This window comes from Cnephaeus nilssonii (assembly GCF_951640355.1).
Source record: "Cnephaeus nilssonii genome assembly, chromosome: 7".
In the NCBI taxonomy this organism is placed as follows: domain Eukaryota; kingdom Metazoa; phylum Chordata; class Mammalia; order Chiroptera; family Vespertilionidae; genus Cnephaeus; species Cnephaeus nilssonii.
Window position 1 is genome coordinate 33,825,278 of NC_137078.1, and position 19,142 is coordinate 33,844,419.

The following is a 19,142-nucleotide window of genomic DNA, read 5'->3' on the forward strand; positions in this document are numbered from 1 at the left end:
GGACCATACGGGCCTTCGCCGTGTTGCAACAAACCCTTAGTGCTCCTGGCTGATGATCCGACTGGGATGGACGGTAAGCAGTAACGAAGGATTCTGTCCTGGGAAGTTGTTTCATAAACATATATTACCATTGTCAGCAGGAAAAAGGTTTAGCAATTAAATGGAAGGAATTTTCTCTGGAGCTCTTTTGCCCTCCTCCGCCCCCGCAACCTCCACCCCCCAGGAAGGACTCTACCTCTTGGACTACCACTCACCCCGGTCCAGAACATAGGCTTAGGACTCCCCCACCCCCACCCCCCTTTTCCTTGGCACCCTCGCACCTGCTTCACCCCGCCCTGGATTTGTAAACATCCAGAGGATGGGGCCCTGCTGTCAAGTTCACCTTTAAATCTCCAGCACCTAGCACGGTGCTGCCATTCGGTAAAATGGTAAGAGAACTACTGCTCTCTCCTTCCTCCCTCTTTACCTCTGTCGCCTTCCCTGATCCCTGGCCACCTCATTCCTTTTCCCTCCCTCCATCCTTGTGACCTAGTCAGATAAACTTTATTCTTTGTCTTTTTCTTAAATTTATTCTTTTTAAAAATATATATTTTATTGATTTTTTTTTTTTTTTTTTTTTTTTTTTTTTTTTTTTTTTTTTTTTTTTTTTTAGAGAGGAAGGGAGAGGGATAGAGAGTTAGAAACATTGATGAGAGAGAAACATGGATCAGCTGCCTCCTGCACACTCCCCACTGGGCATGTACCCGCAAACAAGGCACATGCCCCTGACCAGAATCAAACCTGGGACCCTTGAGTCCCAAGGCCGACGCTCTATCCACTGAGCCAAACCGGTTGGGGCTTAAATTTATTCTTTTAAAATTAATTGTAGTAAGTCATTTTCCAGTTCTCCACATGGAGACTGAGGAGAACCAACCAACCAAACAACCAAACAAAAAAACACCCAAAAAAGCACCTCAATAGAAAGTATTCCCTCACCTAACAGTATTTCAAAGGTGGTCTTTGGGCTATTGCATGGGAATTATTTGGATACTAGTTAAAATGCAGGTCTATGTATATCTGCTGCCTCTACTGAATCAAACTTTAAAATAATGACATCATAAGAATGAATTTTAACTCTATACCCATCCTCCATGGTTTAAGCCTGCTCTTGGGAGATGGGAATGCAAGACTTTAATCTAGCAGGAGAGAATCAGTGTGTAAACTGCTCACTGTCAAAGCTGGGAGAAGGATCTGCCAAACAAGAACTGCCACTAGAATAAATCAGAATCATGATGCCACTTGCTTTGGTTTCAACTTTAACTCCTCCTATAACCAGAAAAATGTACATTAAATCCACTCTGGCCAATGTCAACAGAGCCATCAAGGAGAAAAACACTCCTCACAGGCAAGTGTGGTTCAACCTTAGTTGGCGGGCTTTTGGAAGTGTGAAGAAAGAGGCATACAATTTGCATTTATAGAAAATACTTAAAGACCTTTATTTTGGCAGTTCATCAAGTTATTAGCCTAGGATGGGTGCCACATGTCTTGGGTAGGCCTTGCTTACACTGAAGGTGAAAACATCAGGAAGGAAAAATCCTAACATTAGCGTGTTTTAGGGCAAGAGCACAGATATGAAGGCCCACATACCATTCATTTGAATATTTAAGAGTTATGAAACAAACTAACACATTGTTGAATTAAATATGTTGTATTCTCTTTAACCTGCTTCCTTCCTTATAAACATTTGTAACAACAAAATTTAAAACATGTGGATCTATTTCCCTTGGTTGCAGCTGGGCGTTTGTGGCCAGCATGGCTGGCTCGGCCCGTGCCGTTGGTGACACCAGGAGCCAGGGGAAACTTGTTCAGCACCCTCGGCCAACTAATTTTGTTCAAGTGGTAAAAGTGAAAAGTCACCAGTAATGGGTCAAGTCAACTTTGTGTTCCTCCTGATATGATATACTGACAAGAACACAGAAGCATTTTGTGCCAAATTTACATAATCTATCTAATCTGATATATGAGGAAACTGCAAACAAAACTCAAATTGAGGGACATTCTACAAAGTAACTGTCCAGTAGTCTTGAAAAATGACAAAATTGTCCAGCCAGTGTTGCCCAGTGGTTAAGCATCGACCCAGGAGGTCACGGTTGGATTTCTGGTGAGGGCACATGCTGGGGTTGCAGGCTCCTTCCCCAGTAGGAGGCGTGCAGGAGGCAGCCAATCGATGATTCTCTCTCATCATTGATGTTTCTATCTCTCTCTCCCTCTCCCTTCCTCTCTAAAGTCAATAGATTTTTTTTAAATGACAAAATCATGATAGATAAGGAAATACTAAAGAAATATTCCAGATTGAAAGAGACCAAAGTGATGCGACATTGTATACAATGTGTGATCCTAGAATGCATCCTGGACAAGAAAGGAAAAAAAGAAAAAGGAAGGCTTTTTATTTCTTTTGTACAAAGGACATTCTCAGGACAACCAGTGAAATCTGAATGGAGTCTATGGATTAGATGATAGTAATAGATCAATGTTCATTTTATTTTGATGGCTACACTATGGTTATGTGTGAGTGTTCTTTAGGAAATACATTCTGAACTATTTTGGAGTAATGGGCATTATTTCTGCAACTTACTCTCAACAAGTGACTCAGGTAAAAATTACATATACAGGATGTTCCAAAAAAATGTATACATACTTTAACTGAGCTGATGGCTCAGTTTTGAAAATGAAATGTATTTTAATAACCACTGCCTTTATTATTATTCAGAGTGTATGTATACATTTTTTGGACACCATGTATCTATGTATATAGACATATACGTGTGTCTGTAAAAACAAAGAAAATGATAAGGCAAATGTGTTAAAATGTTAACAATGTGGAATCTGGGAGAAAAATATGTGGAAATTCTTTGTACTGCTCTTACAATTTGTGATTTTGAAATTATTTCAAATTAAAAAATAAAACATTGCTCTAGCTGGTTTGGCTCAGTGGATAGAGCGTCGGCCTGCAGACCAAAGGGCCCCAGGTTCAATTCAGTCAAGGGCACTTACTGTGTTTGCAGGCTCCTCCCCTGCCCGGGCCCTGGTCAGGCTCATGCAGGAGGCAACCAATTGATGTGTTTATCTCACATTGATGTTTCTCTGTCTTTCCCTCTCTCTTCCAACTCTCCCTAAAAATCAATGGGAAAATATCCTTGGGTGAGGATTAAAAAAATAAATTGAAAAATGAATAAATAAATAAAACATTGATTTCTACTGGAATGGGAAATATTTCTTTTATTATTTGAAATGAAAGTAAACTAAGTTTTATCAAATATGTCACACATATATTATAAATAGAAAATAAAACAGCAATTTTTAGTTCTGGTAGTGATTTAACAGCAAAATCTTAAAAGATTTCTATGATGTTATCATATATTGTTATTTTGAGGTATCCGCTTCTTGCCCTAATCAACAGGTTCTGTATTGAAGCCACTGACTTTCCTAGATATTCTAATGTTTTCTCCTTACAATTGCTTTTTGTTTTACATTAGTTTATGCTTATTCATGAAGGGTAGCATGTAGGGTGAACTACTTTATGGTAGGATCCCCTTTATTGATATTAATCCATTTTAAACCTGTACTTTTATCTAGGAAAAATAATTAGCCTTGCCCTGGCTGGTTTGGCTCAATGGATGGTGTCGGCCTGCGGACTGAAGGGTCCAAGGTTCGATTCCAGTCAAGGGCATGTACCTTGGTTGCGGGCACATCCCCAATAGGGGGTGTGCAGGAGGCAGCTGATCAGTGTTTTTCTCTCATCAATGTTTCTAACTCTCTATCCCTCTCCCTTCCTCTGTGTAAAAATCCAATAAAATATATATTTTTAAAAATCAGCCTTCAATGAAAGAATAATCTTTGTTTCTTTAAAAAAAGTGTAAAGCTATGGTTTTATAGGACCAAGAATCAGAAGAATATCAAGGACCACCCACATAATTATGATTGAGCATGTCTGAGTGTTCTATCTATAGGCTACTGATGTCTGAATGACTAATAAAATAAAGACATTCCAATTCATTATAATATATTTATTTCATTAAAGTTTCTTTTTGGCCCAGCTGGCATGGCTCAGTGGTTGAACGTCAATTTATAAACCAGGAGGCCATGGTTCAATTCCTGGTCAGGGCATATGCCTGGGTTGCAGGCTCGATCCCCAGCGAATGGCATGCAGGAGGCAGCCGGTCAATGATTCTTTCTCATCATTGATGTTTCTATCTCTCTCTTCTTCTCCCTTCCTCTCTGAAATCAATAAAAAGTTATACTTTTTAAAGTTTCTTTTTGTATCTTTATTTCAGCAAAACCTCTATGTTGTTATCACCAAGACATCACATCATATGTGTTCTACAGATAGTAATGCCAAATTGGACAACCCTTTTTAGGTCATTGTGGTCCTTAAATAATATTTATTAATCTCATTTAGGAGAAATTTTGCTGTGTTGAAGCAAGAGAAACTGGAATTTTAAATAAAATTCATAAAGCAATACTTAGACTTGGGAATGAACAATAATTTTTCCATATCAAATTCAAACAATGTAATGGTGTCATATATAACAAATTACTGTTTTCACTGGAACCATTACTAGATATTTGATATTGTCATATAAATCACTGTCATTTTTATTGCTATTTTCACTCTCTTACAGTAATATCATATCATGCAGGTTTTGTTATTCTTCCAATATTGAAACGCTGGAGTATGTAAAGGAAACAAAAATAGCAGTATGCTGCTCAATTTGTTCAAATGTCTTTTCAATCAGACTGACTATACACTATCAGGGTCAGAAAACAATGTTTATGGAAATTAGTTTTAGGTTTATTGATTTGCTTATTTAAATTAAATTTACTGAGGTAACATTGGTTATTTATGGTTACTTGGTTATATGTTACAGGTGGACAGTTTTATAAGACATCACCTGTATACTGCATTGTGTGCTCACCACTCAGAGTATGGCCTCCTTCCGTCACTATGTATTTGACCCCCTTTGTCCTCTTCTTCCTCCTCCCTCTGGAAGTCACCATACTGTTGTCTGTGTCTATGAGTTTGTTTGCTTGTTTTTGTTCTTCCTGTTTTATTTTTGTTGCTTTCTGTTTTATTTCCCACATATGAGTGAATCATATTGTTCTTGTCTTTTTCTGTTTAAGTATTTCACTTAGCATGATACTCAAGATCCATTCATGTTGTCACAAATGGCAGTATTTTATCTTTTCTGATGGTTGAGTAGTATTCCATTGTATATACAGTATGTACCGCACCGTTATCCAATCACTTATGAAAGGATGACACTTCAGTTGTTTTCATATCTTGACCACTATGAATAATGCTGCAATGAACATAAGGATGCATACATCCTTATGAATAAATGTTTTCCACTTTTTCAGGCAGATACCCAGAAGAAGGATTGCAGGGTTATATGGTAGCTCTATTCTTAATTTTTTGAGGACCCTCCAAACTGTTTTCCATAGTGGCTGTACCAGTTTACCTTCCCACCAGCAGTGAATGAGGATGCCCTTTTCTCTACACCAGGGGTCCTCAAACTTTTTAAACAGGGGGCCAGTTCACTGTCCCTCAGACCGTTGGAGGGCCGGACTATAGTTTAAAAAAATCTATGAACAAATTCCTATGCACACTGCACATATCTTATTTCCTATGCACACTGCACATATCTTATTTTGAAGTAAAAAAACGAAACGGCTGAAACCGGTTTGGCTCAGTGGATAGAGCGTCGGCCTGCGGACTGTAAGGTCCCAGGTTCGATTCCGGTCAAAGGCATGTACCTTGGTTGCGGGCACATCCCCAGTGGGGGGTGTGCAGGAGGCAGCTGATCGATGTTTCTCTCTCATCAATGTTTCTAACTCTCTATCCCTCTCCCTTCCTCTTTGTAAAAAATCAATAAAATATATTTTTTTAAAAAAAGCAAAAAAAAACAACAAACTGGCAAAAACACCTGCCTGTGGCCCGCGGGCCGTACTTTGAGGACGCCTGCTCTACACGCTCTCCAACACTTGTTATTTCTTGTCTTATTGGTAACTAGAGGCCCCGTGCATGGATTCATGCACCGGTGGGGTCTCTCTGCGTAGCCTGCGGGGATGGCCAAAACTGGCAGTCCAACGCCACCTGCTGCTCCTGCTCATCCTGGCCCCTCTCTGACTGCCTGCCGCCGCAGCTCAGTAGGCTCGCTGCTGCTCCGCTGTGGTCTCCAGGCTGCGGTGGCCAGCCGTGAGTCCTGTGTCTGGCGCCCATCGGTCAGCTGAGTGGTGCTCCCCCTGAGCACACTGACCACCAGGGGGAAGCTCCTGTGTTGAGCACCTGCCCCCTGGTGGTCAGTGCACGTCGTAGCGACCAGTCAACTGGTCATTCAGTCACTTGGGCTTTTACAGGCAGTCCTTGGGTTACGTCGGACATACATTGCTTCGTTGCTATGTCGCCATCTCCCATTTATTTATATAAAAATAAAAAAAGTTCCATCATTTCGACGTATGTACATATGTGCTTCATGATTTTTATTATTTATTTACCACAAGTAAAGGTCAGGAATTGTTATCTTTCTTTTACATTTTTTTTACTGTTTCACTTCATTACTGCTGTGTATATGCTCCATGTGAGTGATGTAGGTGCTTATGTAGGTGGGTTCCGACTTGCAGCGAAAATCATTACTTCGCACCATAGGAATGGATCTCCGATATAACCCGAGGACCTACTGTATATATATATATATAGATAGCCATTCTAACAGGTGTGAGGTGGTATTCTGTTGTGGTTTTTGATTTGCATTTCCTTTATAGCTAGTGAAGTTGAGCATCTTTTCCTGTATCTGTTGGCCATTTGTATGTCTTTTTTTTTTTTTTTAATTGGCTTTAGAGAGGAAAAGGAGAGAGATAGAGGCTCAGTTTGTTGTTCCACTTATTTATGTATTCATTAGAGACCTGATGCATGACATTTGTGCAAGGGGCTCAGCCCTTGCAGCCCCAGCTTGGTCTGGAAGATCGTGTGGTCTGATTAGCACATTACGCTTTTATTATTATAGATTGGTTGCTTCTTGTATGTGCCCTGACTGAGGTTGAACCTGCAACCTTGGAGTATCAGGACAATGCTATAGCCAATGAGTACCCAGCCAGGGCATATTATGTATTCTTGAGAAAAATCTCTGTTCAGGTCCTGTGCCTTTTTGAAATTAAATTGTTGTCGAGTTGTATTACTTCTTTATATATTTTGGATATTAGAGCTAGTGGAGGATATCAGAGATAGCTTTTGCAAATATCTCCTTCCATTTGGTGTTGCTTTTCTGTTTTGTTGATGGTTTCTTTGCTGTGCAGCAGCTTTTTTGTTTGATATAATTCCATTGGTTTATTTTGGCTTTCACATCCCTTACCTTTAGGGTCAATTTCACAAAAACCTCTCCCAGACAAAGGTCCATAAGTTTAGTGCCTATGTTTTCTTGTATGTATTTTATTGTTTAAGGTCTTATATTCAAGTCTTTAAAGCAGTTTGAGTTAATTTTTTGTCTATGGTGTCAAATAGCAGTCTAGTTTCAATCTTTTGCATGTGACTTTCCAATTTTCTCTCCACCATCTATTTTTTTAACAATTAAAAAAAATTTTTTTTTTTTAGAGAGAGAGAGATTTGTTGTTCCACCCACCCATGTACTCCCTGGTTACCTCCACATGTGCCCCAACCAGAGATCAAACCCAGAACAATATTGGGTTGATGCTCCAACCAACTGAGCTACCTGGGCCTCACCATCATGTATTGAAGAGGCTCTTTTTTTCTATCCATTGTATGTTTTTGGCTTCTTTGTCGAAAACTAGTTGCTATACACGTTTGGGTATATTTCTGGGCTCTCAATTATGTTCCATTGGTATTTATGTCTGTTTTTCTGCCAATACCATACTGTTTTGATTATTACAGCTTTGATTATTTAAAACTGGGCGGTGTGATACCTTTTGGCTTAGTTCTTTTTTCTCAGGGTTGCTTTGGCTATTTGGGGACTTTTGTGATTCCACCAATTTTGAGGATTTTTTGGTTCTATTCTTTGAAAAATGCCATTAGATTTTGATGGGGATTGCATTAAATCAATATATTGCTTTGGGTGATATAGCCATTTTAACTATATTGATTCTTCTAATCCATGAACACAAAATATCTTTCCATTTATTTGTGTCTTTTTCAATTTCTTTTAATAATGTCTTGTAGTTTTCAGTATATAGGTCCTTCACATCCTTGTTAAGTTTATTCCTAGATAATTTATTCTTTTTGCTGCAATTGCAAAAGGAATTTTTGTTTGTTTCTTTTTCTTAAATTACATTGTTAGTATATAGGAACACAATGGATTTTTGTACATTGATTTTGTATCCTACAGCTTTACTGTATTTGTTTGTTGTTTTTAATAGTTGTTTGGTGGCATCTTTAGGGTTTTTTATATATAGAATCATGTTAATCATGTCATCTGCAAATAGTAACAGTTTTACTTCATTCCAAGTTTGGATGCCTTTTATTTATTTCTCTTGCCTAATTTCTCAGGCTGGGACTTCCAGTACTATGTTGAATAACAGTGATGAGACTGGGCATCCTTATCTTTTTCCTGACCTTAGAGGAAAAACTTTCAGTTTTTCACCATTGAGTATGATATTAGCTGAGGGTTTGTCATATATGGCCTTTATTATGTTGAGGTACTTTTCTTCTGTATCAATTTTATTGGGTGTTCTAATCTTAAATGGATGTTGTATCTTGTCAAAGTTTTTTCTGCATCTATTGATATGATCATATGATTTTTATCTTTTATTTTGTTAATGTGATATATCACATTGATTGATTTGTGTATGTTGAACACCCTTGTATCCTTGAAATGAACCCCACTTGATTGTAATGTATTATCTTTTGTATTTGATTTGCTAGTATTTTATTTAGGACTAAAGGCCCGGTGCACGAAATTCGTGCATGGTGGGGGGGGGGAGTGTGTGTCCCTCAGCCCAGCCCCTGCACCCTCTCCAATCTGGGACATCCCTCTCACAATCCAGGCCTGCTGACTCCAAACAGCTCACCTGCCTGCCTGCCTGATTGACCCTAACCACTTCTGCCTGCCAGCCTGATCACCCCCTAACCACTCCCCTGCAAGACTGATCGATGGCTGAAACCGGTTTGGCTCAGTGGATAGAGCGTCGGCCTGCGGACTGAAAGGTCCCAGGTTCGATTCCGTTCAAGGGCATGTACCTTGGTTGCGGGCACATCCCCAGTAGGGGTTGTGCAGGAGGCAGCTGATCGATGTTTCTCTATCATCGATGTTTCTAACTCTCTATCCCTCTCTCTTCCTCTCTGTGAAAAATCAATAAAATATATTAAAAAAAAAAAAAAGACTGATCGACGCCTAACTGTTCCCCAGCTGGCCCAATTGCCCCTAACTGCCCTCCCCTGCCAGCCTGGTCACCCCTAACTGCCCTCCCCTGCCAGCCTGGTTGCCCCTAACTGTCCTCCCCTGCAGGCTTGGTCACCCCCAACTGCTCTCCCCTGCTGGCCTGGTTCCCCAACTGCCCTCCCCTTCAGGCCTGGTTGCCCCCAACTGCTCTCCCCTGCTGGCCTGGTTCCCCAACTGCCCTCCCCTGCTGGCCTGGTTTCCCTCAACTGCCCTCCCCTGCAGGCCTGATTGCCCCCAACTGCCCGCCCCTGCAGGCCTGATTGCCTCCAACTGCCCTCCCTTGCAGGCCTGGTCCCTCCCAACTGCCCTCCCCTGCTGGCCTGATTGCCCACAGCTGTCCTCCCCTGCCAGCTATCTTGTGGTGGCCATCTTGTGTCCACATGGGGGTGGCCATCTTTGACCACATGGGGGTGGCCATCTTGTGTGTTGGAGTGATGGTCAATTTGCATATTACTCTTTTATTAGATAGGATTTTTGCATCTATGTTTATCAGAGATATTGACCTATAATTTTGTTTTTGTGTTGTCTTTACCTTGTTTTGGTATCAGAATAATGTTGGCCTCATAAAATGAGTTAGGAAGTATTCCTTTTCTTCAAATTTTTTGGAAGAGTTTGAGAAGGATAGGTATTAAATCTTCTTTTAATGTTTGGTAGAATTCAACAGTGAGGCCATCTAGTGCTTTAAGATGAAATGTTAAGCTGTTTTAGATTTTTCTTGTTTCTTTTCTTTCCTTTTTTTTTTTTTTTTTTTTTTAAGAAGGGAAAGGGAGAGAGAGATAGAAACATTAATGATGACAGAGAATCATTGATCGGCTACCTCCTGCATGCCCCACACTAGGTATCAAGCCTGCAACCCAGACATATGCCATGACCAGGAATCAAACCGTGACCTCCTCATTCATAAGTCGATGCTCAAACACTGAGCCACACCAACTGGGAGGAAATTTTTCTTGTTTCTTGATGTAAGCCTATAATGCTATAACTTTCCTCTTAGTATACTGCTTTTGCTGTATACTAAAAACTTTTAAAATTGACTTTAGAGGGGGAGGGAGAAAGAGAGAAACATTTACTTGTTATTCCACTTATTTATGCATTTACTAGAGGCCTGATGCACGAAATTTGTGCATGGGTAGGGTCCCTAGGCCTGGCTGGCGATTAGGGCTGATCTGTGGGGCGACTGGTGGGGTAATTGGGGGGCCCCGCTAGCACCCGCCTTGGCTGGCCTGGGGCCTGCAGGCTGGGGGAAGCTCCTGCATTGAGTATCTATCTGTTCCCTGGTGGTCAGTGCATGTCATAGCGACCGGTTGTTCCACTGTTAGGTTGATATGCATATTAGGCTTTTATTATACAGGATTGGTTGATTCTTATGTGTGCCTTGACTGGGGATTGAATCCACAACTGTCCTGTGTCAGGACAACACTCCAACCAAGAATTCTTTCTTGGTCACTAACTTTTTAAAAAATATATATTTTATTGATTTTTTACAGAGAGAGAGGGAGAGGGACAGAGAGCCAGAAACATCGATGAGAGAGAAACATCGATCAGCTGCCTCCTGCACACCCCCCACTGGGGATGTGCCCGCAACCAAGGTACATGCCCTTGACCGGAATCGAACCTGGGACCCTTGAGTCCGCAGGCCGACGCTCTATCCACTGAGCCAAACCGGCCAGGGCCTTGGTCACTAACTTTTAACAGTTTAATATAATGTTCTTTGAGAAGATCTTTTTGCATTGAGATAACTAGGTGTTCTCTTAGCTTCTTGTATTTGAGAGTCTAGTTATTTCCATAGGTTTGGGCAGTTCTCATGAATTATTTGTTTGAATAGGCTCTTTGTTCCTTTCTCCCTCTCTTCTTCAGGTATACCCATTATTCTTACATTGTTTTTTTCTAATAAAGTCAGATAGTTCTTGCTCTCTCTTTTTAAACTCTCAATTTTCTCCCTTCTTCCACCTGAGTCATTTCTAGATTTCTCTCTTCAAAATCAATAATTCTTGCTTCCATCTGGTCTGCTCTATTTCCTAAGTTCTCTAATTCATTTTTCATCTCATTTATTGATATTCTACTCCAAAACTTCTGTTTGGTTCTTTTTTTATAGTTCCCATCTCTTTTGTAAAGTACCTCTTTTGTTGACTTTATTCCTGAGCTCATTGAACTGCCTTTGAGTTTTCTCCTATCCTTTTATTTTTTCTTTTCAGAACTGCAATCTTGAATTTTCTGTCTCTTAAATCACAGTCTTCCATGTCCTTGAGTTTATTTTCTGGATATTTTTTCATTTTCTTTCTAAGCTTCCTTGTTACCGTGGTATTCATGGTACTTCATGGATTATTTCTCTGTCTGGACATTTGAGAAATTGAAATCTCCCTGTTTGCTTTTAACAGGTTGCTATGTAGAAGTCTTTCTTTAGATTTCCAGTAGATGGTGGTATAGCGCAAGTTTTTGTTTTCTCTTACCTGCACGAAAGGGACTTCCGGGATCTCAGTGGCTCAGTGGGGCAGTGTTGCCTTGGCTGAAAATGCCCCCTACTGTATTCCCCGAGGGAGCGGGCATTCCCTCTGAGACGAGGTCATCTTGGTCTCAGGGCAAGTGTTGGGGCTCTGGGCCTGTAAGTTCCCCTTGCCACCAGCGGCTGCCAGCGGCCCTGTGCTGTCTGAGCCGCCCCGGTTGCCTTTAGTGGGTTCTGGCTGCGATAGGTTGGGGAAGGAGGGGCGGGGCAAGCGCTTTGCGTGCCTCTGTGGCTTTGTTTTTTCCCCTGGGTTTAAGTGCCACGTGTACCAGCCACTCAGGCTGGAAGGTTCCTCTGCCCCTGCGGCCTTCTCCCGGCTGTGGCGTGAGGACTGTAACCTGACCCCTGCACTGCAATTGCATCCGCTGGAGCCGGGTGGGCCTTCAGATCGTGGGGGGGCGGGGGAGAGGCGGTCTGCACGTCTGAGGCTTTCTTTTGTCCCCTGGTGAGGGCGGCTGCTCTACTGCAGCGTCCACCCTTCCCACCGCTTCTCTGCCCGCCCGGCCCTGGGCTCGGCCACAGGCCGCAATGCTGCCGCCGCCCCTCTGGCCTCTTCGGGTGCAACCTGACGCCCCACGGCTCCGGCCTGGGCCGCAGTGAGCACCGGAGTGCGTCCGCCTCTCCCTCTCGTCCCTCCCTGCCTCCCTCGTTCGCCCTGACACATCCACGTTCAGGTGTCTCCGCGCACTAATCCCTTAGCCGTGTTTGTTGAGTAGGGATTCTTTGTGAATTATAGTTGTTCAACTTGTAACTTCAAGGGGAGAGACTGAGAGGTTTTCTTACTCCACCATCCGTGATGTCCTAGTCCTAGTGTTAGGTGTATTTGTCCATTAATTTTCTTTCTCGCAGTCATGCAAACGTTCTTTGTTTCCGTGTTCTCATTTCCTTATATTTAATTAAAGTGTCACATTTGTTGACTATTTCTCATGTGGTTTCATTCAATTTAGAAATTTATTTATTTATTGGTCTAGAATGTTAATCCCTTAATAATTTAGATCTGTTTGGGTTTGAACACTTGTACTCACATTATTAAAAGTAAACAATACTACATATCAAATAACTGGACAGCACAAATTCATAGTTCATTTTTCTGCCAAAGACTGATTTGCTCTTTCGTGGAGCACCTTCTCTGGTTTCATTTTACTCTTCTCCAGCATCTCATATCTTCTCCACATCAAATCTGTTTGAACATGATGAATACCTCTGGAACCAGGAACTGGAACATAAAGATAAACAAGAAAATGGAGGCTTGGCCCTTCTCAGCCCTGGAACTTCATTACTCAAGAATCTTTTGCATTCATATTTTCAGAAAGAAAGGATTTGACAATTCATTTTCTTCCCTCTTATCTAAAAAATTTCCATTACTGAAATCCTCCTGCACTCCAAAGCAGCGTCCATTTCAAATACCACCAGCAGCACAAACCCACAACCTCATGACCTTTAGACACAATTGCCTTTTGTTTCAAGGACACAGCAGAAGAAATGTGGAGTAGCATTTCTCTGGGGCCCGGAAGGTGTTGATTATCAGGGCAGATGCTTAGGGTTTCTGGTCAGAGCTGAATGCCAAGTCCTAGTGACACAGGCAACCATCCCCATGCATTCTTGAATAAATTTACTTTTCAGGCTGAAACCGGTTTGGCTCGGTGGATAGAGCGTCTGCCTGCGGACTGAAGGGTCCCAGGTTTGATTCCGGTCAAGGGCATGTACCTTGGTTGCGGGCACATCCCCAGTAGGGGGTGTGCCAGAGGCGGCTGATTGATGTTTCTCTCTCATCGATGTTTCTAACTCTATATCCCTCTTCCTTCCTCTCTGTAAAAAAATCAATAAAATAAAATAAAAAAATTTACTTTTCAGTGTGTTTATGATATGCAGGGTTTTATTAATAAAGTGCAGTGCCAGGCCAAGGACCCCTCCTGCCTGGGTCAAACGGAAGGAAGACTAAAGATCACAGGATTTGAGCCCCTTTCCCATTGGACTGCTCTGTAGCATTAAACGCACAAACCTGACCAGGGAGGCAGTGAATGGAAATTTCTATATATTAGAAATAGCGAATATCTATTGAGAATTTACTGTGTGTCAGAGTCTATGTTAAGCACTTATTACATTATCTTATTTAATCTCAAACCTACTCTAGTAGATAATATTATTATCCCTGTTTTACAAATGAAGACATGGATGCCACAGCCGGCCACAGTGGAACGCAGGTGGCTATCAGCAGTGCAGCTTTCGGTTCTGAGCCTGCCTTCAAATTGTGCTAAAGGAGAGAGCTCACACTCTGAAAACTTCCATGCATGTGCATATTTCACTTGGGAATATTCCACTATGTATTTTTGTTGGACTGTGATGTAAATATTCTTTGGCTTAGACCAGTGGTCGGCAAACTGCCGCTCGCGAGCCGCAGCCGCGGTTTGCCGCTCTGTGGACTAATGAGTTTGCCGACCACTGGCTTAGACTAACTACCATTAACTTTGAAAATAAAGGTGAAAAAAAATTTTGAAGGTGAAACTGCAGCTAGAAAACTCATTATCTTCTAAGTTATCAGGCTGAATCTGAAGCATTGCAAACTTCCAAAAAATGAAGATTTATGAAATCTGATCAGTGTGAACTAAGGGGCATCGTCTTGTTTGCCAGATGAAGCCCAGATTATTAGAAATAGGAGGGAAGCCCTTGAAGCCTAAAGAAGCAATTTCAGGACAAACCCGGGAAGTTCAGCACTACTTTCTCAGGTGGTTAGTTAATATATGAAAGTGGAAATATTAAAATGAGTCAGCAATATTTACATGGTTTCCTGGAAACTAGCGTTATAGGAAGTCATTAAGAAAAAGTTAGAAAAGTCTATGGCTTACTAACCTTCGTAAGTCAGTGCTGCTTTAAAAACAGTCATTATCCATCCTGCTTGCCTTAAAAATCTCTTATTGCCACAACATTGAGGGGGTTCTGAAATAAAGGGAAAGAAGTAGCTGACTAGGAATGTATTAGGTGGTAAGAAAATTACCTGGAAATTAAAATTATGTTTCTATATCTTTCCTGGAATCATCAAAAGTGACCATAATCCTATTTTGTCTTTGTTTTCTTAAAATATAAACTCCATAAATGCTTTTGAGATTCCACTTACTAAATGACACTAATGAAAATGGTCTCCCTCTTTAGTTACTTCGGGCATATAAGGAGGACCCAAGATACACACATGAAAGTCATCCAGTTTTTTGGGAGAAACAACATAAATTGTTGTGGCTGATTCTCCCCTTAGTACATGACAGGAAAGCCAACGTCTGGATTCCCCCTGTCTCCTGGGTCAACTTCTTCAATGAAATATTGCAAACAAAAAAAATGTGTAGGCGGCCCGCACCGCCCGAGGCGCCGAGGCGGGAGGCGCGCTCTCCGACTGCCCGGCACCCGCAGGGGCCCCCCTCTGCCCCACCCCCACCCCCCACCCCCCACCCCCACGGCAGTCTCTGGAACAGGGACCCGCCGGGGCCTGGGAAACGCGACGGCGGAAGTCAGAGCGCGGAGTTGTGGCCTTGGGAGGAGGGGGCGGTCGGCTGGGACACGGGGGCCTGCACCACCCCACTTTCCCCAAAACACACCAGGGAGGTTTACCCGCGGCAGGGGGGAGGGGAACTAACCCCCTTCCCGTCCGCCCCCGAAGTGCCGGCCTAGTCTTCCCAGTGGCGGTTGGAGATGGGGTCCCAGGTCTCCATGGAAGGAGGGGTGTGCATGCGGTGACCGTAGGCGGGGGCTTTGGCGGGGTAACCGCCGCCAGCCAGTTGCAGGCACCGAACATCTCCTTCACGCGGGTGGACACGAAGGACTCCTTCCACCACAGCGTGGCAGCCCTCCGGGCCCCCGTGGAGAGCAGGTTTGCCAAAAAGACATTCATTTCCTGCTCGAAGAGCTTCCAGAATAGCTCCCGGCAGGGCGTGGTGGTTGAGATGGATCTGAAGAATCCGACGGCGCTGCTGGAGGATGGCGAGGCCCTGCCCTTCTCGCATCTTATCCTGGCCACGGGCAGCACTGGGTTCTTCCCCGGCATTAGCTGAACCGGGTTTTCAGCCAGCAGGAGGCCGTGCCGGCCTATGAGAACATGGTGAAGCAGGTCCAGTGCTCACAGTCCATCGTGGTGGTGGGCGGAGGCTCTGCTGGAGTGGGATGGCAGCGGAGATGAAAACCAAGTACCCCGAGAAAGAGGTCACTCTTACTCACTCCCAAATGGCCCTGGCTGACAAGGGGCTCCTGCCCTGTGTCCGGCAGGAGGCGAAGGAGATCCTGCTCCAGAAAGGCGTGCAGCTGCTGCTGAGTGAGCGGGTGAGCAACATGGCAGAGTTGCCTTTCAATGAGTATCGCGAGTGCATCGGTGTACAGACGGACAAAGGCACTGAGGTGGCCACCAACCTGGTCATTGTCTGCAACGGTATCAAGATCAACAGCTTTGCCTACCACCGTGCATTTGATAGTGGACGGGCCGGTAATGGTGCCCTGAGGGTGAACGGGTACCTCCAGGTGGAGGGCTACAGCCACATCTACGCCATCAGTGACTGTGCCGACGTGAAGGAGCCCAAGATGGCCTGTCATGCTGGCCTCCACGCCAACATCGCTGTGGCCAATAGCATCAACTCCATGAAACAGAGGCCCTTCAAGGCCTATAAACCAGATGCACCGACGTTCCCCTTGGCCATGGGGAGAAATGACGGTGTGGGCCAGATCAGCGGCTTCTATGTGGGGCGGTTCATGGTTCAGCTGGCCAAGAGCCGGGACCTGTTCGTCTCCACGAGCTGGAAAACCATGTGGCAGTCTCCACCCTGATGAGGAGGCTGGGCGGGAGACGAGGTACCACCGTCACCTGGGAACAGATTGCCTGACAAGTGGTACCCGCCTGACAGCTGTCAAAGGGCACTCTTTCTGGAGTAAGATGCCACTGATGTACTCACCAGAAACACAACTTACAGAAAAGCAAAAATGGAGAGGAGAGAGAAAGAGAGAGAGAAACAGAGAGGGAGAGAGAAAGAGAAAGACTAAAAAGACACCCCCTAGAGCCGTGGTCGGCAAACTGCAGCTCGCGAGCCACTTGCGGCTCTTTGGCCTCTTGAGTGTGGCTCTTCCACAAAATACCACGGCCTGGGCGAGTCTATGTTGAAGAAGTGGCGTTAGAAGAAGTTTAAGTTTAAAAAATTTGGCTCTCAAAAGAAATGTCAATCGTTGTACTGTTGATATTTGGCTCTGTTGACTAATGAGTTTGCCGACCACTGGTCTAGAGGATTCTTTCTGGGTTTGGCAAGGCCGAATGCTTCACTTGGTCCTGGGAGTGCGAAGCCAGCCTTCTGCATAACAGGCTCCCCTTGGATGTGTGTGCATGTGCAGGCGCTGGGCCTCCTGAGGGCTGGCTTCCTGTCTGTAGGGCAGGAAGGAGGGCCTGCCAAGTGAGACCAGCTAAGGAAGGGGGTCTTGCACCCCAGTTTTGCCCGTCGTTCAGGGGGTGGGGAAACCCACACATCCTGCAATACTCCAGTTGTTAGTGGGAGGCTGATTTTAAACTGTTAGTCCCTGTAGTCTTTAATCTTAACGAAACTTTCTATATTTCAATTTTTATACCATGTATACTATGATTATATACCATAGGTTATATTTAAGAAGAAAGAGGTAAAATTTTCCCTGTTGGTTAGTCCATGCTAACAGTGAGTTTTTACTAAGCTAAGGGAAGTTAAGACCGAGACCTGGCCTGCCAGCTGCTGGAGGTGTTTAAGAGGAGGCAGCCGAGCTGTGTGACCTGTGGATGGGTCGCCATCAGTTAACATCCAGGGAGCAGACGAGCCCCTGTGTGCTTCCAGGCTGCTGTCGTGGGCAAACTTACAAGTGAAAAAACTCCTTTGTGGTTTTGTGCGTCTGGTTTCTTGGCCAACCCTAATGTCACTTACCTGGAGACCCGGCCTGGTAGGGAGGATGCCTGCCAGCAGCTATGTTAAGGGTATACTGACTCCTCTGCTGGGGAGAGAACTTCAATCTGGAGGAGCCTGTTTTGGACCCCATAAGTTCACTCTACAGCAGAAGTGGTTGATCAGTTCATCCGAATAAACTCAGGTTCTGGGCCTGCCCAGCCTGCCGCTCCCTGCTTACCTTTGATGTGGCCTCTGGATACATGGCCAGAGTCCTTGGACACCAGCCTCACGGGGCCTCTCACTCCGTCCCGTCTGGGCTGTGGCCTGGGCTAATGAGACATGTGCCTCTCCCCAAAGCATGGCTTCCCCATTGGGGCATCGCCCAGGGCTGAGTTCCTATGGACCAAGGCCAACGAGGCCCCCCTTCTGGAAGCAGGACCCGATACCTGAGAAACAGGCCATTCTGTGCTGTCTGACCTGGGGCCTACCTACCATGGCGGGAGTCAAAGCCCATTGGAGACAGGCCTTGTTCTGTTTATAACATTCTAGACGTGTCCACACCCATGGGGACAGTTTTCCAAACAGGAAAACGTTGCAATAAAAGAATATGTTGTAAGAAAAAAAAAAGTGTAATTATATCTGTTAAAGACAACTTCAAAGCGATGGTCACAATGCTGAGTCATTCCTGCATTTCTCTGTGGGGTCAGCGTCTTGGAGAGTTCATGCTTAAAGGCATAGTGTCTTGAATGGCACTTGGTACTGACATCATACACATTATATGAGTGTTTGAATACATAGAGCGATTCCGGATCTCCAACAGAGGAAATATGACAAATACATTAAATGTACTCGCTATAAAACAAAAAACCTTAGTCATACTTGAGGCCCCTCTTTTAATCAAGTTTCACATCCATATCCTAGTGGCTATACTTTAAATATGTACATATATAAAATATCTGACCACTTTTCATGTCCTGGTCCAAGCCACTATCATCTGTTACTTGGATCATTGCATTAACCAATGAACACATCTATCTGCTTTGAACCTTGCACGCCTACAATCTATTTTCTGTACAACAAGGCTGATCTTTTAAAAATCATGTCCTTCTGTCCTCAAAACCCTCCAATGGCCGAAGTTCTCATCACATTCTCTGAAGCCCTCCGTGCTCTGACCACCTTCCACCCATGTTTCTCTGACTTCATCTCTTCTCACTCTGTCCCCTCCTCGTTCCACTCCAAAGTACTGGCCTCTAAGCCACTCCTGTCAGAGCCTTTGCACTAACTATTCCCTTTGTCTTGACCGCTCATGCCCCAGTCATTTGATGTGCTGCCTTACTT

At 43.8% G+C, this 19,142-nt stretch overlaps 1 pseudogene across 1 annotated transcript; it reads left to right on the forward strand.

Annotated features, from left to right (window-relative positions):
• Positions 1-15,612: 15,612 nt before the first annotated feature.
• On the forward strand, positions 15,613-16,927 carry LOC307102863 (ferroptosis suppressor protein 1-like; annotated as a pseudogene). Its single transcript has one exon. The product of its transcript is annotated as a ferroptosis suppressor protein 1-like (transcript).
• Positions 16,928-19,142: the final 2,215 nt, after the last annotated feature.